General features: G+C 41.3%; 1 pseudogene; it reads right to left on the bottom strand.

Annotated features, from left to right (window-relative positions):
- Positions 1-210: 210 nt before the first annotated feature.
- LOC129563551 (protein FAM114A2 pseudogene) lies at positions 211-1721 on the bottom strand (annotated as a pseudogene).
- Between the last annotated feature and the right edge of the window lie 14151 nt (positions 1722-15872).

The raw sequence follows: 15872 nt of genomic DNA, 5'->3' as shown, positions 1-15872 counted from the left end.
TAATTTATTAATTACAACAACTGGGAAGAGCAGTGTGAGGACCTGAATACTTCAGCCAAGCAGTGAAGACAACAAACTTCCTTCAAACCTGCTCTCCTGCTGGGATTTTTATATACTTAAATGACCTTTCTCCCTCACTTCTGCAGGGCTACCAGAAGAGAGTGGCATTGCTTGGCCATCACAAGTCTCAGGTAGAATCTTCTCTGTTCCTCAGTGTTTGGACAAAGGCTTCTGGACATGAAGTTCATGCCTCCGGTAACTCGGTCTTGTTCTCAATAAGAGACATCTCCAATTCGGGTAAAAGTCACTGAAAGACATCCAGAATGTAGGAAGCACTGTTTGATGCCTCTAGTGATTAGTGGATTAAGGACATCAGCCTTTTCCTTAACCCCAGCAGCTGTTAGGCAGGTGGTGAACTCTTTAGACAGAGAGGACAGCTCTTGACACAACAAAACTGTCATCTGGCAAAGGGCTCTGCTCCTTTCTATCTTTGTTACTTCCTGCTTGCAGCCACGCAGAACCAGAGCAGCTGTTTTGTGAAGCAGTTCAATTGAGCAGGCAGTCAGTTCTGCTAGGCTCCAGATTGCAAATGCATGGCTGTCCTCTATTGAATTGTTATTGATTTGCTCAGGTTTTTCTGCTTCCAGCTGTTTTTCTCCTCCTTCCTCTCTTCCAATGGTTTGGCCAGAGATGTCCTCATCCTTTCATAGGCTGTATTTCTTGCCCTGACAAGTTTCTCTGGTTTGGAGGAAACATGAAGCTGAGAAAATAGCTCTGTTATCTCTTTGGTAAAGTCTTCATTCCCTCTCTTCTCTTCCTCCTCTTCCTCATAGAACTCTGCTAAGGAAAATGCTTCTTTGAATTGTTCCAATTCAAGTTTTAGAGTCTCTAATTTTTCTCCACTTAGAGAATTAAGAATAGATTTCACCTTTATTTCACTTTCTCGAGAGAGCATCTCCAGAGCTTTTATATGTGAAAGGCCTTGAAATTCATCAAAGGGTAGCCCATAATGAATTTTCTTGTCTGTTTCCATGGTAACCTCATTGGAAGTCTGTAGCTCTTCTTTCTCCTTTGCCTCTCATAAAACTTGAGACAGTGTAGATCAGAAGTCCATTCATCAGACCCTTGATTCTTTTAAATCCAGGATCCCCTTCTGCTATTACATCCATTGTCTTTTTCCCAATGAATTCTAAGGCATCCAAACTCCCAGTGATAACTCTTTCCTGTGCTCTGAACAGCAGTAGAGATGGTCGAGAATACCCCAAATGGCCCACTTATTGGAGAGGACTTTCCATTCTCTTTGGCATTTGTCTCTCCTGTTGCATACTGGACTTCAGTTGAAATTTCATTGGGACTAGGGATTGCAAGGGAGGTCTCTGCCTTCTCAATGACATTTGAAATACCTTGTCCTACCTGAGGCTGAGGAGAGCAAAGACTTGCCCCAGCTGCCCCAATAGCCCCATCCAGACTTGGGTACATCTTTGGAAACAGTCTCTTGGCCTGAAGCCTGTGATGCCTGAATAGGGAGAACTTCTGTCTTAAGGTCACTAGAAGGTTTGGACTCTGGTCTTTTCTGAGTAGAAGCTATAGATTCTGATTTACTCTGACTTGACACTTTGGTCAACTGGCTCAAAATTCTTGGCTGGCTCACAGTTCTCATCGTCATGGATGGGAGTTGCTTCAGTTATCACTGCAGTCTCAAGATCATCTTTATCCAACATGATTAGATCATTGCCCAGGCCACATCCTCCCTCACCGCAGCCACAGCCTCCTCTGAGGAGCTGCTCCTACTTATTTTTTATTAATTTTAAATGCAGTATAGTAGCTTTACAGTGCTTTAGTTTCTGTTGTACAAAAAGTGAATCAGCTACATGTTTATATATGTCCCCTGTCATTGGATTTCCTTCCCATTTAGGTCACCATAGACCATTGAGTAGAGTTCCCTGAGCATTTCACTAGGTTCTCATTATTTATGTATTTTATGCATAGCACCAATAGTACACATACATCAATCCCAATTTCCCAGTTCATTCCACCCCACCTCCTCCATCTTGGTGTCCATACGTTTGTTCTCTGTGTATGTCTGTGTGCAAATAGGATCATCTATACCATTTTCCTCCAATGAGTCAGTGATGCCTTCCAGCCATCTCATTCTCTGTCATCTCCTTCTCCTCCTGCCCCCAATCCCTCCCAGCATCAGAGTCTTTTCCAGTGCGTCAGCTCATCGCATGAGGTGGCCAAAGTATTGGAGCTTCAGATTTAGCATCAGTCCTTCCAATGAACACCCAGGACTGATCTCCTTTAGAATGGACTGGTTGGATCCCCTTGCAGTCCAAGAGACTCTCAAGAGTTTTCTCCAACACCACAGTTCAAAAGCATCAATTCTTCGGCAGTCAGCTTTGGAGTTGGTGATGGACAGGGAGGCCTGGCGTGCTGTGATTCATGGGGTCGCAAAGAGTCGAACATGACTGAATGACTGAACTGAACTGATACCATTTTCCTAGATTCCATGTCTGAGAGTTAGTATACGATATTTGCTTTTCTCTTTCTGACATACTGAACTCTGTATGACTGTCTGTAGGTCCATCCATGTCTCTGCACAAGACACAGTTTCTCTCCTTTTTCTAACTAAGTAATATTCCATTGTGTATTTGTACTACATCTTCTTTATCTATTCCTCTGTTAATGGAAATTTACCTTGCTCCCCTCTCCTGGATATTGTAAACAGTGCTGCAATGAACAATGGTGTGAATGTGTCTTTTGAATTATGGTTTTCATTGTGTATTTGCCCAGAAGTGGGATTGGAGGGTCATATGGTAGTTCTATTTTTTTTTTTTTTTTTGCATATAAACAGCACATTTATTTTTAACTGAAAGCAAAAGATAATAAAAGAATGGTAAATATGCCATAGATTTGAATTTACCAAATGAAAATGCTTGATTCTTTTAGCAAATTAATAGGTATGTCTTCAGTGTTAATGTTTAGGGTGTTTACCCTAAACATTAGTGTTAGGGTGTTTACTCTGTGAGCATTATTCTAATTAACATTTTAAATCTTGGAAAAAGAGCTAAAATCAACACTGGGAATTTAACAGAGTTAATGAAAGTTGCACATTGGTAAAGCAAATATTAACTATAGGAGGTGTGAGCTGAGTCAGACAACTCAGTAGTAATTCATTTGAAAAGATCTAAGAACTTAGGCAATAAGTTCAAGGTAAGACAAAAAGGTGTGGTAAATATGTTTTCAATACATATACTTTAACCTAATTAATTAACACTTGGGGATTAATCTACAGTTGAGTGTTGACATCTACATATTATATTTAAAAATGAATATCACCTCAATGGCAAAATCTTTGCTAGGTACTATAGAGAATGAAAAGCAAGGGAAAATGTATATTCCCTAGAAGAATAATCATTGTGGGAGGTCGTAGGAAAGTTGAGTGAAGTGTCAAGTACACTAATAGTAAAAATGCAAAGTATATTCAGAAGTGAGAAAAATGCATTCAAAAGAATGTTTAGATAAGCCAGCTTGAAGTGTATCAACAAATTATATATAGGAAATATTATATATAGAAAGTCTCAGCTCGGAACTCACTTCTTATTTGAATAGGTTATTGAAGAAAGGCTAGTTTGCAAAGCAATATAAAAAAGGAAAACAAAAGGAAATTGATAGGTAGGAAGGAAGCAAAAGAATAAAATTACTGAATGTTTTGATTCCTGGAACATTAAAGAAACAGAAAAGTCATGAATTATCCAAGGAGATTTTCCAAAAGAAAAATACAGGTTTGGAATTCAAGAGATTACCTCCACAGCTTTGATAATTAAAGTTTTACAGGTAAAGTTAAGGGAGAGAATTAAAATATACACAGACACACATACACACTCAAAATCCAGCCAAGAGCATACTCTTAGGTAATGATCTCATATAGGAGAAGGAGAAATAAAAGGAACTGACAGAGGACAATTTATGGAGATGGGAAGGGAACCAACATACCTCAGTATTACGAAGAGAGAGTACAAGGAGGTGTTCCTCAGGGGTGGAGTGAGCTGTGGAAGTTATCTGGGCTTTTCACAAATGTTTGGTTCTCTCCTGGTCACAAAAGATTGTTCTTCCAGCCTGTGCCTCACCCCTCCCCCACTTAATTCAGGAATGGCCTCGTGGCTTAGTTAACCAATAAAAAATGAACGGAAGCAACCTGTGTCACTCCCAGATGAAGCTTTGAATGCCAGAACATCCAGTCACAGGCAGCATTCCAGAAAGTTCTGCTCTACAGGTTAGCATTCCAGGAGTGAGGATAACATAGATCTTCTAGATGATTCTCACTGGACGTGTATTGTGACAATCATAGTTTTTAAAATCTTTTGTTTTTTTTAAGTTATGAAATTATAACATATTTATAAGAGACTTGGAAAATACAGAACAAAGTTACACATGGTTCACTATATGTGACAATTGTTTAAGTAGATAAATTAAGATTTTTAGTTGGAGTTTTAGTATCAAACTCAGAAATTAATTGAATGAATGTTCAGAAAAGTAGAATAATATAGTAGGCCTGAAAAGCATTATGAACCAATTCAACATAATTAAGGTTTATATAGTTTGCACACAACAGTTGGATACAAATTCAAGTTCCCATAGACTATAAACTAGGAGACACCGAAACATATCCAGAGACATAAGACCAGGTACAGAAATGTCATGGTCTAAAGGTATTGAAATCATACAGATCTGTTCTCTTACTACTGTGGAATTATGTTAGAGACCAATATCAAAGGTATTTGAAAATAACTACATATTTTCAAGTGCCATGTGACATTTACTAAGAGAGATCTTTGACTTAGCTACTGAAACTTGATAAAGTTCGAAGACTGAAAAAACATATAGGGTGATTGCAGAGAGTAAAGGATTTAAGTGGGAAATTAGTATCAAAATGAGAAATAATAACAAAGATCTTTTTAAAATCCCATGTATTTGGAAATTAAATGTCCAGTTTTAGATGAAGGTATATCTAAGAAGCCATAACCAGGAAAATTAGAAGATATTTGTAATAGAATAAAAATGAAAAGAGAATTTACCAGAATGTGCTGCATGTAGCTGAAGCTGCTCAATGCAATAAAATGTGGAGTCTTGAATAAGGTATGAAAACAATAATGGAAACATGATTAACCTAACAGTATAAATAAAATAATTACATACAATTTTGGGAGTTAGAATGATGTGGTAAGTGGAAACATACACATGCATGTTTTCATTCACCCAGCCAGTCTCTATCTTTTGGTTAATGCATTTAATCCATTTCCATTTAAGGTAATTATCAATATGTATGATCCTATTATCATTTTCTTAATTGTTTTAGATTTAGTCTGTGTAAGTCTTTTCCTTCTCTTGTGTTTCCTGCTTAGAGATGTTCCTTTAGCGTTTATTGTAAAGCTAGTTTGGGGGTGCTGAACTCTCTTAACTTTTGTTTATCTGGAAAGCTTTTGATTTCTCCATCAAATCTGAATGAGAATCTTGCTGGGTAGACTATTCTTGGTTATAGGTTCTTCTCCTTTATCCCTTTAAATATATCATGCCATTTCCTTCTAGCTTCCCTTCTAGCTCAGTTGGTAAAGAATCTGCCTACAATGCAGGAGACCCTGGTTCAATTCCTGGGATAGGAAGATCCCCTGGAGAAGGGATAGGCTGCTCACTCCAGTATTCTTGGGCTTCCCTTGTGGCTCGGCTAGTAAAGAATCTGCCCGCAATGCAGGAGATCTGGGTTCAATCCCCAGATTGGGAAGATGCCCTGGAGAAGGGAAAGGCTACCTACTCCAGTATTCTGGCCTGGAGAATTCCGTGGACTATACAGGGTCACAAAGAGTCAGACACAACTGAGCCACTTTCACTTTTCACTTTCTAGAGTTTCTGTTGCGAAATCAGCTGATAACCTTATGGGAGTTCTCTCATATGTTATTTGTTGTTTTTCCATTGTTGCTTTTAATATATTTTCTTTGTCTTTAATTTTTGTCAGTTTGCTTACTATATGTCTCAGTGTATTACTCCTTGGGTTTATCCTGTCTGAGACTCACCATGCTTCTGAACTTCATTGACTATTTCCTTTCCCATGTTAGTGAAGTTTTCAAGCTATTATCTCTTCAAATATTTTCTCAGGTCCTTTCTCGCTCCTTCTTCTGGGGTGCCTATAATGCAAATGTCAGTGCATTTCTTGTTGTCCCAGAGGTCTCTTGAAAGTGAAAGTGAAAGTCTCCAGTCATGTCCAACTCTTTGCGACCCCATGGACTATACAGTCCATGGAGTTCTCCAGGCCAGAATACTGGAGTGGGTTAGGCTGTCTCATTTTTTTCATCCTTTTTTCTATATTCTGTTCTGTGGCAGTGATTTTCACCATTCTGTCCTCCATGTCATTTGTCTCTTCTGCCTCAGTTATTCTGTTATTGATTCCTTCGGGTGTATTATTCATCTGTTTGTTTGTTCTTTGGTTCTTATAGGTCTTTAAACATTTCTTTCATCTTCTTCATTATTTTCCCAAGATCCTGGATCATCTTCACTGTCAATATCATGAATTCTTTTTCTGGAAGGTTGCCTATCTCCACTTCATTTAGTTGTTTTTCTGGGGTTTTACCTTGTCCCTTTATCTGAGACATAACTTTCTGTGTTTTCTTCTGATTAACTTTCTGTAATATGATTTTTTGTTCTAGCCAGCTGTGGAATTGTGGATCTTCCTGCTGCTTCTTTCTGCCCTCTGATGGAGTAGGCTAAGAGTCTTGCGTAAGCTTCCTGATGGGAGGGACGGGCAGTGGGAAAAACTGGGTCTTGCTCTGGTGGGCAGGGCTGTGCTCAGTAAACTTTAATCAAATTGTCTGCTAATGGATGTGGTTGTGTTCCCTCTCTGTTAGTTGTTTAGCCTGAGGCGACCCAGCTCTGGGGTCTATGGGCTCGATGGTAGGGTTAGTGGTGACCTTCAGGAGGACTTACACCAAGGGTCCCCTTCCAGGACTGCTGCTGCCAGTGGTGTGTCCCTGCAGCAAGCTGCTGCTGACACATGCCTCCACAACAGACTCCCCAACACCAGCTGCTGCTGCTGCTAAGTCACTTCAGTCATGTCCGACTCTGTGTGACCCCATAGACGGAAGCCCACCAGGCTCCCCTGTCCCTGGGATTCTCCAGGCAAGAACACTGGAGTGGGTTGCCATTTCCTTCTCCAATGTGTCAAAGTGAAAAGTGAAAGTGAAGTCGCTCAGTCGTGTCCGACCCTTAGCGATCCCACAGACTGCAGCCTACCAGGCTCCTCCATCCATGGGATTTTCTAGGCAATAGTACTGGAGTGGCTTGCTATTGCCTTCTCCGCCAACACCAGCAGGAAGGTCTTATTCAGTCTCTTGTGGGGTCAATGCTCCTTTCCACTGGGTCTTGGTGCACTCAAGATTTTGTTTGTGCCCTCCAAGAGAGGAGCCTGTTTCCCCCATTCCTGAGTGAGTCTTGTAGTCAAATCCTGCCAACCCATAAAATCAGATTCACTGGGTACTCCCAGTCCCTTTGTTGGATCCCCAGGCCAGGAAGACTGTTGTGGGTCTCGGAACCTTCACAACAGTGGGAGAACTTTTTTGGGATTATTGTTCTCCAGTTTGTGGGTTGCCCATCCAGCAGGTATAGGATTTTATCATGATTGCACCCCTCCTACTGTCTTGTTACAGATTCTTCTTTGTATTCGGACATGGGGTATCTTTTTTTGGTGGGTTCCACTGTCCTGTCCATGGTCGTTCAACAGCTAGTTGCAATTTTGGTGTTCTCCCAAGAGATGAGCACACTTCTTCCTCTCCGCCATCTTCAACCAGCAACATCTATTCTTAGTTTTTTAAGGAACCTCTATACTGTTCTCCATAGTGGCTATATCAGTCTACATTCCCACCAGCAGTGTAATACTGTTCCTTTTCCTTCACACTCTGTGCAACATTTATTGGTTGTATGTATTTTCTTATCCTGAAATTGGACGATAGTGCTTTACAGTGTTGTATTGGTTTCTGCTGTACAGCAACATGACTCAACTATAAGTGTACATATATCCCCTTCCTCTTGAGCCTCCCTCCAACCCACACCATCTGACCCGTAAGATCATCACAGACTGCTGCACAAATTGTACTGAGCTACAGAGCTGCTTCATGCTAGCTTTCTGTTTCACACACGATAGTGTATATATGTTAGTGAGACTCTGTTAATTCATCTTACCCTCTCCATCCTCCACAAGTCCTTCCATTGTCCACCAGTCCATTTCTACATCTTTCTCTATTCCTCCCCTGCAAGTATGTTCATCAGTACCATTTTTCTGGATTCCATATATATGCATTAATATATGGTATTTGTTTATCTCTTTCTGACTTACTTCATTTGGTCTCACAGGCTCTAGGTTCATCCACCTGACTACAACTGACTCAATTTCATTCCTTTTTATGACTGAGTAACATTCCATTGTGTATAAATATATATTACAACTTCTTTATCTGCACATCTGTGGATGGAATCAAGGTTGCTTCCCTGTCCTAGCTATTAGAAGTAGTGCTGCTGTGAACATTAGGGTACATGTATCTTTTGCAGTTATGGTTTTCTCTGCATGTATGCCCAGTAGTGACATTGCTAGGTCATATGGTAGTTTTAGTCTTAGTTTTTTACGGACTCTCTGTACTCTTCTCCATAGTGGCTCTATCAATATACATTGCCACCAACAGAGTGGGAAAGTTCTCTTTTCTCCACACCCCCTGAAGTTATTGTTTGTAGACTTTTTTATGATGGCCATTCTGACTGGTATGAGGTGATACCTCATTGTAGTTTTGATTTGTACTTCTCCAATAATTGGACTTCCTTGGCTCAGCATTAAGAATCCACTGCAGTGCCAGAAACACAAGTTGGATCCCTGGATCAGGTAGATCCCCTCAAGTAGGAAATGGCAACCTCACCAGTATTCTTACCTTGAAAATTTCAGGGACAGCGGAGCCTAGCAGGTTAAGTCCGTTGGGTCACAAAGGGTCTGACATGACTGAGCAACTGTACATACAGCGCAAACACTCTCTTCCTCACTGCAGCCCGTCACAGGTGGGGACTGTCAAATTATCTGCCTGTGAGCTGAACAAAGGAACCTTAGACCAACAGTCAGGCAGAGGGGCTGGGTTTTCTGAGGCATGGCCTTATATATGATTATGATAACAACAACAGGAAAAGAAGTCAAAGAAATAGTTCCAACATGAAGTCAGATTTGCTTCTCTGCCATGTTTACATGGTGTATCTTTTCCATCCATTTACTTTTAATCTGTGGATATCATATTAAAGTATTGTTTTGTTAGCAGCATATATTTAAGTCATGCTTTCCGCCAAGTCTGCTTCTGCTTTTTTTTTTTAGTTGTTTACTTTTTAAAATATTTTTATATTTTTAAGTTTGCTTATTTTTAATTGGAGGCTATTGCTTTACAATACTGTGTTGGTCTGTCATGTACCAACATAACCCTCCCTCTTGAACCTCCTTCCTTCAAACTACTCCATCTCACCCCTGTAGGTTGCCATAGAGCTCCTGATTAGAGCTCCCTGCATCATACAGCAAATTTCTACTGATTATTTAATTTTCCATATGGGTAATGTATATGTTTCAATACTACCGTCTCAGTTTGCCCCACCTTCTCCTTCCCCTACTATGTCCACAAGTCTGTTTTCTAAATCTGTTTCTCCATTGCTCTCCTGCAAATAGGTTCATCAATACTGTCTTTCTAGATTCCATATATATGCATTCATAAATATAAACTATTTCTTTTTCTCTCTGTCTTACTTCACTCTGTGTAATAGGATCATCCACCTCATTAAAACTGAGTCAAGTGCCTTGCTTTTTCAGTTTGGCTTAGTCGCTCAGTTGTGTCCAATTCTTTGTGATCCCATGCACTGTACTGTGTCAGGCTTCCCTGTCTATCACCATCTCCTGGTGCTTGCTCAAACTCATGTCCGTTGAGTCAGTGATACAATCTAACCATCTCATCCTCTGTCAACCCTTCTCCTCCTGCCTTCAATCTTTCCCAGCATCCGGGGCTTTTCCAATAAGTCAGTTCTTTGCATTAGGTGGCCAAAGTATTGGAGCTTCAGCATCAGTGAATGTTCAGGATTGATTTCCTTTAGGATGGACTGGTTTGATCTCCTTGCAGTCCAAGGGACTCTGAAGAGTCTTCTCCAAACCACAGTTCAAAAGCATCAATTCTTTGACACTCAGCTTTCTTTATAGTCCAACTCTCACATCCATACATGACTACTCAAAAACCATAGCTTTGACTAGACGGACCTTTGTCAGCAAAGTAATGTCTCTGCTTTTGAACATGCTGTCTACTTTTGTCATAGCTTTTCTTCCAAGGAGCAAGTGTCTTTTAATTTCATGGCTGCAGTCACCATATGCAGTGATTTTGGAGCCCAGGAAAATGAAGTCTGTTATTTTTTCCATTGTTTCCCCATCTTTTTGCCATGAAGTGATGGGACCAGATTCCATAATATTCGGTTTTTGAATGTTGAGTTTTAAGCCAGCTTTTTCACTCTCCTCTTTCACTTTCATCAAGAGACTCTTCAGTTTCTCTTCACTTTTTCCCATAGGGATGGTGTCATCTGCGTATCTGAAGTTATTGCTGTTTCTCCCTGCAATCTTGATTCCAGCTTGTGCTTCATCCAGCTCAGCATTTTGCATGATGTTGAGAGTCCCTTATACTGCAAGGAGATCCAACCAGTCCATTCTAAAGGAGATCAATCCTGGATGTTCATTGGAGGGACTGATGCTAAAGCTGAAACTCCAATACTTTGGCCACCTCATGCGACGAGTTGACTCACTGGAAAAGACTCTAATGCTGGGAAAGGTTGGGGGCGGGAGGAGAAGGGGATGACGGAGAATGAGATGGCTGGATGGCGTCACCGATTCTGTGGACATGAGTTTGAGTGTACTCCGGGAGTTGGTGATGGACAGGGAGGCCTGGCGTGCTGTGATTCATGGGGTCACGGAGAGTCGGACACGACTGAGCGACTGAACTGAACTGAACTGAACTGAACTCTACATATAAGTTAGAAAAGCAGTGTGACAATATACAGCCTTGATGTATTCCTTACCTAATTTGGAACCAGTCTGTTGTTCCATGTCCAGTTCTAACTGTTGCTTCCTTACCTGCATACAGATTTCTCAGGAGGCAACTCAGGTGGTCTGGTATTCCCATCCCTTTCAGAATTTTCCAGTTTGTTGTGATCCACATAGTCAAAGGCTTTGGCATAGACAATAAAGCAGAAGTAGATGTTTTTCTGGAACTCTGTTGCTTTTTTGATGATCAAACGCATATTGGCAATTAGATCTCTGGTTCCTCTGCCTTTTCTAAATCCAGCTTGAACATCTGGAAGTTCATGGTTCACGTACTATTGAAACCTGGCTTGGAGAATTTTGAGCATAACCTTGCTAGCGTGTGAGATGAGTGCAATTGTGTGGTAGTTTGAGCATTCTTTGGCATTTCCTTTCTTTGGGATTGGAATGAAAACTGACCTTTTCCAGTCCTGTGGCCACTGCTGAGATTTCCAAATTTGCTGGCATATTGAGTGCAGCACTTTCACAGCATCATCTCTAGGATTTGAAATAATTCCACTGGAATTTCATCACCTCCACTAGCTTTGTTTGTAGTGATGCTTCCTAATGCCCACTTGACTTCTCATTCCAGGATGTCTGGCTCTAGGTGAGTGATCACGCCATCGTGATTATCTTGGTCGTGAAGATCTTTTTTGTACAGTTCTTCTGTGTATTCTTGCCACCTCTTAATATCTTTTGCTTCTGTTAGGTCCATACCATTTCTGTCCTTTATTGAGCCCATCTTCACATGAAATGTTCCCTTGGTATCTCTAATTTTCTTGAAGAGATCTCTAGTCTTTCCCATTCTATTGTTTTCCTCTATTTCTTTGCACTGATCACTGAGGAAGGCTTTCTTATCTCTTCTTGCTATTCTTTGGAACTCTGCATTCAAATGGTTGTATCTTTCCTTTTCTGCTTTGCCTTTCACTTCTCTTCTTTTCACAGCTATTTGTAAGGCCCCCTCAGATAACCGTTTTGCCTTTTTGCATTTCTTTTTCTTGGGAATGTTCTTGATTACTATCCCCTGCACAGAGTCACGAACCTCCATCCATAGTTCTCCAGGCACTCTCTCTATCAGATCTAATACCTTAAATCTATTTCTCACTTCCACTGTATAATCGTTAAGGATTTGATTTGGGTCATACCTGAATGGTCTAGTGGTTTTCCCTACTTCTATTTAAGTCTGAATTTGGAAATAAGGAATTCATGATCTGAGCCACACAGTCAGCTCCTGGTCTTGTTTTTGCTGACTGTATAGAGCTTCTCCATCTTTGGCTGCAAAGAATATAATCAATCTGATTTCGGTGTTGACCATCTGGTGATGTCCATGTGTAGAGTCTTCTCTTGTGTTGTTGGAAGAGGGTGTTTGCTATGACCAGTGTGTTCTCTTGGCAACACTCTATTAGCCTTTGCCCTGCTTCATTCCGTGCTCCAAGGCCAAATTTGTCCGTTACTTCAGGTGTTTCTTGACTTCCTACTTTTGCATTCCACTCCCCTGTAATGAACAGGACATCTTTTTTGTCTGTTAGTTTCTCTGCAGGAGACCCTTTAATACCAGAAGGTATGTCTCGCTCTCTTATAGGGTCGCTGGTTTTTATCTCCTGGGTCCTGGTACACGGAAGACTGTGTGCACCCTCAAGAGTGGATTTTCTGTTTCCTCCAGTCCCATGGAACATGTGTGATCAAACCCTGGGTGTGTGCTCAGTTGCTGAGTCATGTCTGGCTCTTTGAGACCCCATGGACTATAGTTCACCAGGCTCCTCTGTCCATTGGGTTCTCCTGGCAAGAATACTGGAGTGGGGTGCCATTTCCTCTTCCAGAGGATCTTCATGACCAGGGATCAAACCCACAACTCTTGCATCTCCTGCATTGGCAGGAGGATTCTAAACCCTGCTGGCCTTCAAAGCCAGATCCTCTGGGGACTCTTCCTCCCATTGCTGGACCTCCAGACTGGGAAGCCTAACATGGGACTCAGAACTTTCAGTCCTGTGAGGTGACTTCTGTGGTATCTGTTTTCCAGTTTGTAGTCACCCACCCAGTGGCTACAGAATTTGATTTTCCGTCGATTGCACCCCTTCTCCCATCTCATTATGGCTCCATTGTCTTTGGATGTAGGGTATCTTTTTTGGTAGATTCCAGCATTTTTTTTGTACATGATTATTCAGCAGTTAGTTGTGATTTTGCTGTTTCCATAAGAAGGGAGCATGCTCACATCCTTTCACTCCTCCTTCTTGAGCTAATCCCCAAACCAACTTTTGTTACAAGTGAAACTCAATTCATTATTGAGTCACAGATCAGTTTTTTCCTGTTAATATTTGTTCTTTAGTAATGGCTGTATTCTTTAGCATCTGAGCCACCAGGAAAGCCCAAAGATCTTCACGACCAAGATAATCATGATGGCGTGATCACTCACCTGGAGCCAGACATCTTGGAATGTGAAGTCAAGTGGGCCTTAGAGAGCATCACTACGAACAAAGCTAGTGGAGGTGATGGAATTCCAGTGGAGCTATTTCAAATCCTGAAAGATGATGCTGTGAAAGTGCTGCACTCAATATGCCAGCAGATTTGGAAAACTCAGCAGTGGCCACAGGACTGGAAGAGGTCAGTCTTCATTCCAATCCCAAAGAAAGGCAATGCCAAAGAATGCTCAAACTACCGCACAATTGCACTCATCTCACACGCTATTAAAGTCATGCTCAAAATTCTCCAAGCCAGGCTTCAGCAATACGTGAACCGTGAACTTCCAGATGTTCAAGCAGGTTTTAGAAAAGGCAGAGGCACCAGAGATCAAATTGCCAACATCCGCTGGATCATGGAGAAAGCAAGAGAGTTCCAGAAGAACATCTATTTCTGCTTCATTGACTATGCCAAAGCCTTTGACTGTGTGGATCACAATAAACTATGGAAAACTCTGAAAGAGATGGGAATACCAGGCCAGCTGACCTGCCTTTTGAGAAACCTGTATGCAGGTCAGGAAGCAATAGTCAGAACTGGACATGGAACAACAGACTGGTTCCAAATAGGAAAAGGAGTACGTCAGGGTTGTATACTGTCACCCTGCTTATTTAACTTATATGCAGAGTACATCATGAGGAACGCTGGGCTGGAAGAAGCACAAGCTGGAATCAAGATTGCTGGGAGAAATATCAATAACCTCAGATATGCAGATGACACCACCCTTATGGCAGAAAGTGAAGAGGAACTCAAAGGCCTCTTGATGAAAGTGAAAGAGGAGATTGAAAAGGTTGGCTTGAAGCTCAACATTCAGAAAACAAAGATCATGGCATCTGGTCCCATCACTTCATGGGAAATAGATGGGGAAACAGTGTCAGACTTTATTTTTTTGGGCTCCAAAATCACTGCAGATGCTGATTGCAGCCATGAAATTAAAAGACGCTTGCTCCTTGGAAGGAAAGTTATGACCAACCTTGATAGTATATTAAAAAGCAGAGACATTACTTTGCCAACCAAGGTCCGTCTAGTCAAGGCAATGGTTTTTCCAGTGGTCATGTATGGATGTGAGAGTTGGACTGTGAAGAAAGCTGATCACCGAAGAATTGATGCTTTTGAACTGTAGTGCTGGAGAATACTCTTGAGAGTCCCTTGGACTGCAAGGAGATCCAACCAGTCCATTCTAAAGGAGATCAATCCTGGGTGTTCATTGGAAGGACTGATGCTAAAGCTGAAACTCCAATACTTTGGCCACCTCACGCAACGAGTTGACTCACTGGAAAAGACTCTGATGCTGGGAGGGATTGAGGGTGGGAGGAGACAGAGAATGAGATGGCTGGATGGCATCACCGACTCGATGGACATGAGTTTGAGTGAACTCCGGGAGTTGGTGATGGACAGGGAGGCCTGGTGTGCTGTGATTCATGGGGTCGCAAAGAGTCGGACACGACTGAGAGACTGAACTGGACTGAACTGAATGGCTGTATTAAAAAGAAATGTAATATGGGTTCTAATGCACACCAGAGGTTGAGATGGTTGGGGAGAATCACCAACTCAATTGACAAGAGTTTGAGCAACTCTGTCTCCAGAAGATAGTGAAGAACAGAGGAGCCTGGTGTGCTGCAGTCCATGAGGTCACAAAAAGTCAGACATGACTTAGCAACTGAACAACAGTGGGTTCTAAATCAGGCTATTCTGAACTCTGATTAGATGGAACTGATGTTTCTTCCCCAAAATTTATACCTCACTTCTTTTTTCTTGGATAATTGTATAAAGTAGTGAATTATGGAGATAGTTATTGTCTCTCTACCAGGAATTTCTGTGATTTCTGGTCTGTTGATGGCCTTGCTTTCTTCTGGCACTTTTTTTTTTTCATTTTATCATTTGTGGGAGGGAGGAATTTTGGAGTCCTTCCTCAGACCATAATTGAACCTTGTATCTCTCAGTTCTTTGAGTAAATTAAGGATTACACACATCTTTGTTAATCCACTGTGGGATGTCTAACCACAAGAGGAAGAAATATTTTTCCCATGTGGTGATTTTGTCATTGTTCTTAGCATATGTTTACTTGTTTCAAAAGCTAAGTATTCTGGGCTCGTGAGAAGATGGTTAACATGATATAGCACCAAGTAATGTGGCAGTTTGAGACATTCTTGGGGTGCTGAGTTGGAGTGCATTTTCTAGTGATATGCTTACATATCAGTCTGTAAGCACTGGGTCCCTCAAATTTTTGTCTGATATGCTGTCCCTTGCTTGCCTGGAAAGATAATACATGTGCCTGCATTTCTCTCTTCCAGGT

Source organism: Moschus berezovskii, chromosome 9 (assembly GCF_049115385.1).
Source record: "Moschus berezovskii isolate FMDL1 chromosome 9, NW_MosBer_1.0, whole genome shotgun sequence".
In the NCBI taxonomy this organism is placed as follows: Eukaryota; Metazoa; Chordata; class Mammalia; order Artiodactyla; family Moschidae; genus Moschus; species Moschus berezovskii.
This window is presented reverse-complemented; position numbering and strand designations above follow the sequence as displayed.